The following is an 8697-nucleotide window of genomic DNA, read 5'->3' as shown; positions in this document are numbered from 1 at the left end:
TACTGGGGGGCAAGCAGTGGCCCTTATGATTGGGGATGTAATGGCTCAAAATGGGGATCTCCCCTGTAGTTAGGGAAAATCTTCTTTCCCTGTTCAAAGGACTGTTGATACTCCTTGTCATCTAAGGGGTCATAATAGAATCTCTTGTGGTCTGTAGTAATGAATGCCTCGGCTTCTCTGAGGATGTCCTGGCCCAGGAGATTAGCTGTAAGGCCAGAGACCACCAAGGGGAGCACCTCTCCATGATTGCCTTCATGATCAGTCCAGGGAAGCCAGGTGGAGGTTTCCCATGATGTGGAATGCCCTCCCACTCCCAGTAGAGGGGGTCCCGGGGACAACTGCCAGGAAGGGGGAACCTCTTCCTTTCGGATAACTGTCCAGTCGGATCCAGTGTCAATAAGGAAAAGACCTGAAGGTCTTTTCTCCTATGGTAAGGGTCATTTTAGGTCTAAGTCCGGGAACCAGGGGGACAGTCCGGTGGGCCCTGACATGACCCTTCCCCTTGTTTAACAGGGTTAGGGACAGCCCCTGAGGGAGTTTAAAGGTTGGCCATTGAGACTGAATTTAGATTGTCAATCTCGGGCCCAATGAAAGCCCTTTCTGCACTTGGGGCAGGGTGTGCGAGGACCCCCTGTAGATTGGTTAGGGGGGTTCTTGCCCGGTTAGGGCACTCTCGCTTAAAGTGGCCCTCTCTGCTGCAACCAAAGCAAGTGTGCCCTTTGCCAATTAAAGTTTGTTGGAGGGTATTAACTAGGACAGCTATGTCTTCTTTATGGGTTTCTTTAAGGGCGGCCACCAAGGCTCTAGTCTGGTGGGAGGAAGAGCCAACATCTCTGGAGGCAATAATCCAACGATCAAGACTCTGTTGGCATAGCCCGGCACAGGCAAGTTTATGGTCAGAGTTCATGCCATCCCAAACCAATGATCTGACAAAGCGGTCCCTAAGTTCACCTGCCGGAAATTTTCTTTGCAAGCTCTTCTGGACCCTATCGATAAAGGAGGGGAGGTCCTCACTGGCCTTTTGATTAATGCCTACTATGGGGGATTCAGTGGGTCCCTCATCAAGCTTTTGCTAGGCTGTGAGGCCAATGGCTCTAATTTGATCTTGATGGGGGGAGGGGGGGGGAATAGCTGCCTGTTGGGCACCCATGGCAAATTGGTCAGAGGTGCCAGAGACCATGCCAACGGTGATAGTGATGGGAAGTTGGACGTTTTGGTTACTTTCTCCCTGGGCTCGGCATTCTTCGTTAAAATATGCCAGAAATTTAAGAAATGTGGGCCCAGGCAGGACGGCTTTAGCCAATTCTTTCCAATCCCGGGTGACACAGGCCTGGTGGTATAGGCCCTCAAGAATAGTATCTGCCCAGGGTGAGCTGGGTCCATCTTCGGCCACAGCCTTTAGTGCTTTTAATTCTCTGGGGTCCCAGGGATACCAGGTGGCTGGTCTGTTACCCCCAGGATTAAGATTGACAGGGTAAAGGTGGGGAGTCTCTCCTAAGCCGCAGGCCTCTCCCATATAGGGAGGAGGTCCTGAAGGCAAGGGACCAGGAGTGCAGAAAGGGTTAGTGAACGACTCAGGAGTTGGGGACTTGGAGGAACATGGCTTAATGTTGGGCCAGGGAGCACAACCAAAGGGGTCTAAAGAGGGGTACAGGGGCTCTGAGGAAGGTGGGGGAAATTTATCAGGTGCATCTATCTTTGGGTCAAACTTAATCTCTGTCTCCTTTTGTGGCCGTCTATCTTTGGTTTCCTTGGGAGGCCTGGGTGGAAAGCAGCTTTTTAGAGCTGAGATAGTAGGGAGTACCCCGAGAGTCAGAATCTCTCCTTGGTCGAAGTGGGCCCAAGTGATCAATTGTTCTACTCGGTCCCAGGTGTCCAGTCGAAGAGGTTGGCAACAGGAAGCCAAGGGGTGAACTTAAGTAGGCACCCCCAGGCCTGAAGGGCTTGATTATCAGAAAGAGTCAAGCCTCAACTCTTAAGTAAAATATGCAAGGATTCAAGGGAGGGATCTGGCTGCCCCTGGATGAGGTGGAACCCATGATAGGATTAGAAATAAAAAAAGGGGTGAAAAAGAACTGGCATCCGATGGATGACAGACAATCAACTGTGCTCACCTGGCTGGGCCACTCACGGGACCTTAAGGGGTCTTAGCTTAGGAGTAGTCGTATAAGCCCCAACCTTGTCTTGGCATGGCCAAGAATCTCCACTGAGCTGAAATGACCCCACGGACACGCAGGTAGAGAGCCCACTCACGCCCCGTAGCAGAAGGCCGTGAGCTTCACAACATGCTTGCACACAATCACAGAGAGGCAATCATTCGGTCAAGGCAGGGGCAATGACCAGGCTGGCCACTATTACTGGAATATCCTAAGTCAGACCTTCAAGACTCACCAGAGAGTAGCCCCGGCCACAGCCTATCAGTTGTCGTGACAAATTCAATTCTTTCATGCACTGCCTAAGTGAGAAGGGAAAGAAAGAGAAGAGGACTGCCCCATAATTTATGGGGGTACACTCACCAGCAGATTGATTGGCCCGTCAGCGTTCTCCCATTGAGCAGCCTCACACGGGCACCAGTCTGTCGGGGTTCTCCCTGACAGGTAGTCGCGAGGAGGGAGACCTGGACCAGTCAGACCCCCTTTCTGGGGCTGAGCAGGAGGGAGAGTGTCGATGACTTGAGAAAAGACACCACACCAAGTCGGGAGTTCTGTCAAGGTAGTGACTTGCTTTATTGAGGAAAAGGCCATTTTGTTATAGGCAGGGGGTAGAGGCAGGGATGGAAAGGTAGGGTGAGATGACGTTAGAGGTGGTGTGAGGTGGCGTCACCATCGGTGGGGTCTATGCTCTTTACGCATCATCAGCTGGAGGGCAGAGATGAATTTTGGCACGGCCTACAGGAAATGCTGTGTCACTCTGAGGAAGTTAGTGACCATCAGCGAAACTTGAGCCAGGCTTACGGAATGTCTGCTGGGCCTAGATCGGGGCCAAGCAGACCCCAACATCCTATAATTGCTGCTTTGTGGTCAAGACTTTTCTACAGTCTATGGCTTCATTGAAACATTTTTTTCCCAGCTTTATTAAATTTAACAAATAGCCAGTACATGTAGTATAAGGTAAATGTGAATATTGCCATCCAAATTGGAGGTCCTAACATCCTACTCATTGTCCAACTACATTTAAGTGTCTGCAATGAACTGGTGATACTTTCCTTCTTATATGTGAAAGATGAATATATTTTATATTATTTCACATTTTGACATTGCTTCTTGATACAATTTTTCTTTTCATATCATGTGGTTGATGGGAAGTCAATTTTTCTGTCTATGATAGATGCCATCATTTGCTCAGTAATACATCTCTTGCTAGTGAATACATTACAATAGCATGTCCTGGTGGTTTTCACAGAAAGAACTCAAGTTCTAATTTGGGCCCAGATAATGAGGTTAACTATTCCTAAAATGGATATGTTAGTCATGAAAAATAAGTATTCTTAAGAAAATTTTCAGTTTCACATCCCAAAGCCTTGCAAAACTGGAAGAAAAATCTTGTCTCTCTTACAAGTACTTAAATATAAATAATTTGTAGGAGATTTTTCAAATTAATTATTTAATTATTTTCAAGTTAATTAATTTTTCAAAACATTATTTCAGTATTTATTAATCCCACCAGACAATGCTTAGATGATAAGCTCCCTAATGCTTCTAATTTTTAAAATATTTTTCTAGAAGATCAGAAAGGGAAACTAAAGGCAGGATCTGCTAAACTGAAAGTAGGGCACCAAAGTAAAAACCCTGTGGTGAGCGGGAGGGTGGACATGCGGCTTCCTGCGCCAGCAGGGGGGTGGGAGTGGGACAGAATCTTTTGGTGATGGGAATGGTGTTTATGTACACACCTATTAAATTGTAGTCATATAAATCACTATTTAATTAATATGAGAGGGCAAAACATTGATTGTATGTATAACAAAGGGACTCTTCAAAGTTAACCCAATTAACAAATAATATGATGATAACAGTAACTATCCATTGTCTTCTTGAACCCTAAGACAGCAGGAACCTCATATTTCCACTATAGAGCCTAAACTTCCCCCAGTCCAGGTACCCTAGGGTAGGGCCCACATTCCCATATGCTTCTCCCAATTCTTTTTTTTTTTAATTTATTTTTTATTTAAGAAAGGATAAATTAACAAATCCATAGGGTAGGAGGGGTACAACTCCACACAATTCCCACCACCCAATCTCCATATCCCACCCCCTCCCCTGATAGCTTTCCCATTCTCTATCCCTCTGGGAGCATGGACCCAGGGTCGTTGTGGGTTGCAGAAGGTGGAAGGTCTGGCTTCTGTAATTGCTTCCCCACTGAGCATGGACATTGACTGGTCAGTGCATACTCCCAGTCTGCCTCTCTCTTTCCCTAGTAGGGTGGGTCTCTGGGGAAGCGGAGCTCCAGGGCACATTGGTGGAGTCTTCTTATCAAATAATATTGCATCCACTGATTGCAACCTAATCAACGCAATGAGTGCCACCCCAGCATGCTTCAGCTCAGACTGTGTCCAGAGACTTCAGGTGTGGAATGACAACCCTTCAGCTTTATCACTCGGGTGAGACCTTTCCTTTCATAGTATTCTCTAATTCCACCCCAGTTGGTTTGTCGGGCTGTGCCGTAGAGAAGAGAGAGAGGAGGTCTGGAGCAAGTGGGGTACACAATTCTTTATTATTGGATCAGGAGGGGGTGGCTCAGGCCACGTGGTGTCAGCTGAAAATGGCCATCCCCACTACCTCACCACTGGGCAAGAGCAAAAGAGAGAGAGAGAGAGAGAGAGAGAGAGAGAGAGGGCCCAGAGAGGGGGGTAAGTGGGAGAGCTTTAATTGGGCAACAACCAGGGGTGAAATGTGGGGACAGGATTGGTTGAAAGGGGCACTGCTAGCATTTTGCAGGGCATGGTAAAACCTGGGGGCGGAGACTGCATCAGAATAATTCCTCAGCATCAGTGGTTCACTTTCTAACAAAGTCCCAAAACCTAGATATAGACCAGGTTCCAGGAGTTAGAGCATATGTTCAAAGGTATCCATAAACTAGGGCAAATATATACCTGAAAGCAGTAGTACACTAGAGTTTGCAGTGAGTACCCCCCAACACTTCATCTCCACTATTCCAACCTTTGGGTTCATGATTCTTCAACAATTTGTTTGGCTTTGTATGTTACCTGTCTTTTCAGCCACCAGGTTCCAGATGCCATCAGGATGCCGGCTTCCCTGGACTGAAGACCCCACCAATGCGTCCTGGAGCTCTGCTTCCCCAGACAATCACCCTTCTAGGGAAAGAGAGAGGCAGACTGGGAGTATGGACTGACCAGTCAATGCCATGTTCAGTGGGGAAGCAATTACAGAAGCCAGACCTTCCACCTTCTGCAACCCACAACGACCCTGGGTCCATGTTTCCAGAGGGATAGAGAATGGGAAAGCTATTGGGGATGGGATGGGATATGGGGATTGGGTGGAGGGAATTGTGTGGAGTTGTACCTCCCCACCCTATGATTTTGTTAATGTCTCCTTTTTTAAATAAATAAATAAATAAAGTTAAACTGACATGCATTGGAAAAAAATGCTTTTCATTATTTTACTCCATTCATTTGAATACTTTGAAAAAAATATCATGAAGTATTTTTGCATATTTATTTATTTATTGCTGCAGGATTTATTGCTTGAGTTTCTTGGTTGCAAAAGTCCACCACTCCCAGCTGCCATTTTAAAAAATAAATTTATATATAATATATATATATATATATATGCATTATATACATTTTAAAGATTTGGTGAGACACAGAGAGAAATTGAGAGTGGTGGGATTATGGATATAGAGAACAAGATACACCTATAGCATTGCTTCACTGCCTGTGAAGTTTTCCTACCATGCAGGTGGGGATCATAGGCTTGAAGCTGGGTCATTGTGCATGATGATATGTGTGCTCAACCAGGTGCATCACCACCTGATCCCACTTGATCGTGTCCCTCCCTCCCTCCCTTCCTTCCTTCCTTCCTTCCTTCCTTCCTTCCTTCTTCCTTCCTTCTTTCCTTTCTTTCTTTCTTTCTTCCTTCCTTCCTTCCTTCCTTCCTTCCTTCCTTCCTTTCTTTCTTTCTTTATTCCTTCCTTTCTTTCTTTCTTTTTCAGGTAGAGGGTGAGAGGCAGAGAAAGATAGTAAGGAAAAGATGTACAGACATCTTACCACTGCACCATGACTAGTGAAGCTTTACCTTAAAATGGGTGCTGGGAGGCGTCAACAGACTAAGAAATATTTTCCAAAGGTTACTTTTCATCTCACCTGTCTAACTAATATCTCTATATATTTTAGATAAAATTGTTGGTTATGAATGTAGCATTTTAAGTTTCTTTACTGATGTCTAATAGAAATTCCAACTAACTAAGAAGTTTAATTTTTCTATATTACTTTATTTAGACTATAATGCTTTAATTAGTTGTCTTATTTCGAACATTTGTAAAATTTTCAGGGATGCAGCATATAATTATATCTATTTGACTATAGCAAATGATGCTACAATTTCATACTAGTAGCTATATTTTCTTCTATTTTAATTGACTTTCAATTTTAAATCTTGTATCTGTACTTATATGACACACCTCTGATATTTTATATAATAAAATTATGTAACACCACATAATTTAAGGAATAACTGTATTTACTTTTCTCTTTAAAAGACTGAATTCCTTATCCTTCCTATATGTCACTGAATACTTTCTTTTTTTTTAGGTGTATTCTATTTTTATTTAATTTTTTATTTATAAAAAGGAAACATTGACTAAACCATAGGATAAAAGAGCTACAACTTCACACAATTCCCACTACCACAACTCTGTATCCCATCCCCTCCCCTGATAGCTTTCCTATTCTTTAACCCTCTGGGAGTATGGACCCAACATCATTGTGGGATGCAGAAGGTTGAGGGTCTGGCTTCTGTAATTGCTTCCCCGCTGAACATGGGCATTGACAGGTCAATCCATATTTCCAGCCTGTCTTTCTCTTTCCCTAGTGGGGAAAGGCTCTGGGGAAGCAGAGTTCCAGGACACACTGGTAAGGTTGCCTGTCCAGGGAAGTCTAGTTGGCATCATGCTAGCATCTGGAACCTGGTGGTTGAAAAGAGAGTTAACATAGAAAGCCAAACAAATTGTTGACCAATCATGCACCTAAAGGCTTGAATAGTGCAGATGAAGAGTTGAGGAGTACTCCATTTTGTAGATAGCTAGTAGGAATATTTTAGTTATATTCCAAAGGGCTTTTGGCTATACTAGTGGGTTTTTTTTTTTTTTTTTGCCTGAGCCTGAAATCTGATATGCAGGTAGATTCTAATTATTGTCTGTGGAGGTGATTTCATGGATGGCAGAAGGATCAGAAAGCTGGATCAGGGAAGAGAGTATCTCCCAAATATGGGAAAGGTGTATAAATATTGTTGACTGTAAACCCCATGGATTTGATGTTATCTGGGACCCATATTCAGCTTAGGAGCCTATGTGAGCTCTGCATCCCTCTAGATCTGAGCTCTCATTCTGTGGCCATGAATAGGAATGTTCCAAGCTGCCCCAATATCAGGACTCATCTTCCTCACCTGTAGCATAGAGTATATTGTCCAGCTTCCCTTCAGAGGATGGAACATTCTCTACCATTGTTGATCCAAGTTGAGGGCAAGGTCCTATAGTGGGCCCACAAAGAGGTCTATTGTGTTGTTCCTGATAGGAATGACCTGTAACAATGGGGAGAGTTGTCGCGTCCACCCTTGCCTGCAAGGATCACGCAACGCCGAGTTCTTCTTCAAGCAGTTTATTCGGGAACCTTGAACAGCAAAAAGCCCCACTATAACCTAACCTCCAACTTATATACTCATGGGTCAGCCAATCCCAAGGGCACACGTGGCAGCTGCTCATAGGCACACGATCGCGGAAGCAAGCGCGCTCTCAGTTTCAGACCATTTATGGAGTTGTTTACTTCTCCCTGTGGTCTGGAGGGTAGAGGAGGCTGGTGCCATCTTGGGGTGCGGCACATGGCTCTCCACAGTTCCCCCTTTTTGTTTTAACAATGCAGCAGGTGAGTGTAGAGGTCCAATCCCAGAAAGGAGGGGATATTGTCATAGTCCTCGCCTAAGCAATCAAGCTTCGCCAGTGCTAGACCCATCCCGTGCCGTTTGTTCTGGGGCAGGAGATAAGGAAATTATGGGGTTAGGGAGCAGCACAACCTGCATGCATTGGACGTGCACTCCTTGAGACAGCATTACGCCCTCAAGTGCAGTGCTTTGCCTCGCACCCTGAGCGTTTCATATCAGGCTTTTAAGGCCGCCAGCCAAGCCTGGGGGGAGTGGCCATCCTCGATTGCTGTGAAGGCCTGTGCAATCAGCGTGACTTCACGCCTCTGTGTGATCCTAATTTTGCAAATACACCACAGGCCCACGAGGGAGGCGAGAACCAAGAGCGCAGTTAAGCATCCCAAGCCCACCCACTCTTTCAAACTGTCCATTGCTTGATTGATCCAGGAGGTCAACCCCGCCGCCATGGAAGCATCCACCCGTGTTGAGTTGACTGCCACGATGGCGCTTCACAGTTGTCGCATCAGGGTATCGAAACTCCCAGACCAGTTTCCTAAGAGCCCGGCATCATGCCGTATCGGCATCGGCCTTGGAAACACGGACAGGA

The sequence above is a fragment of the Erinaceus europaeus genome, chromosome 1 (assembly GCF_950295315.1).
Source record: "Erinaceus europaeus chromosome 1, mEriEur2.1, whole genome shotgun sequence".
NCBI lineage: Eukaryota > Metazoa > Chordata > Mammalia > Eulipotyphla > Erinaceidae > Erinaceus > Erinaceus europaeus.
This window is presented reverse-complemented; position numbering follows the sequence as displayed.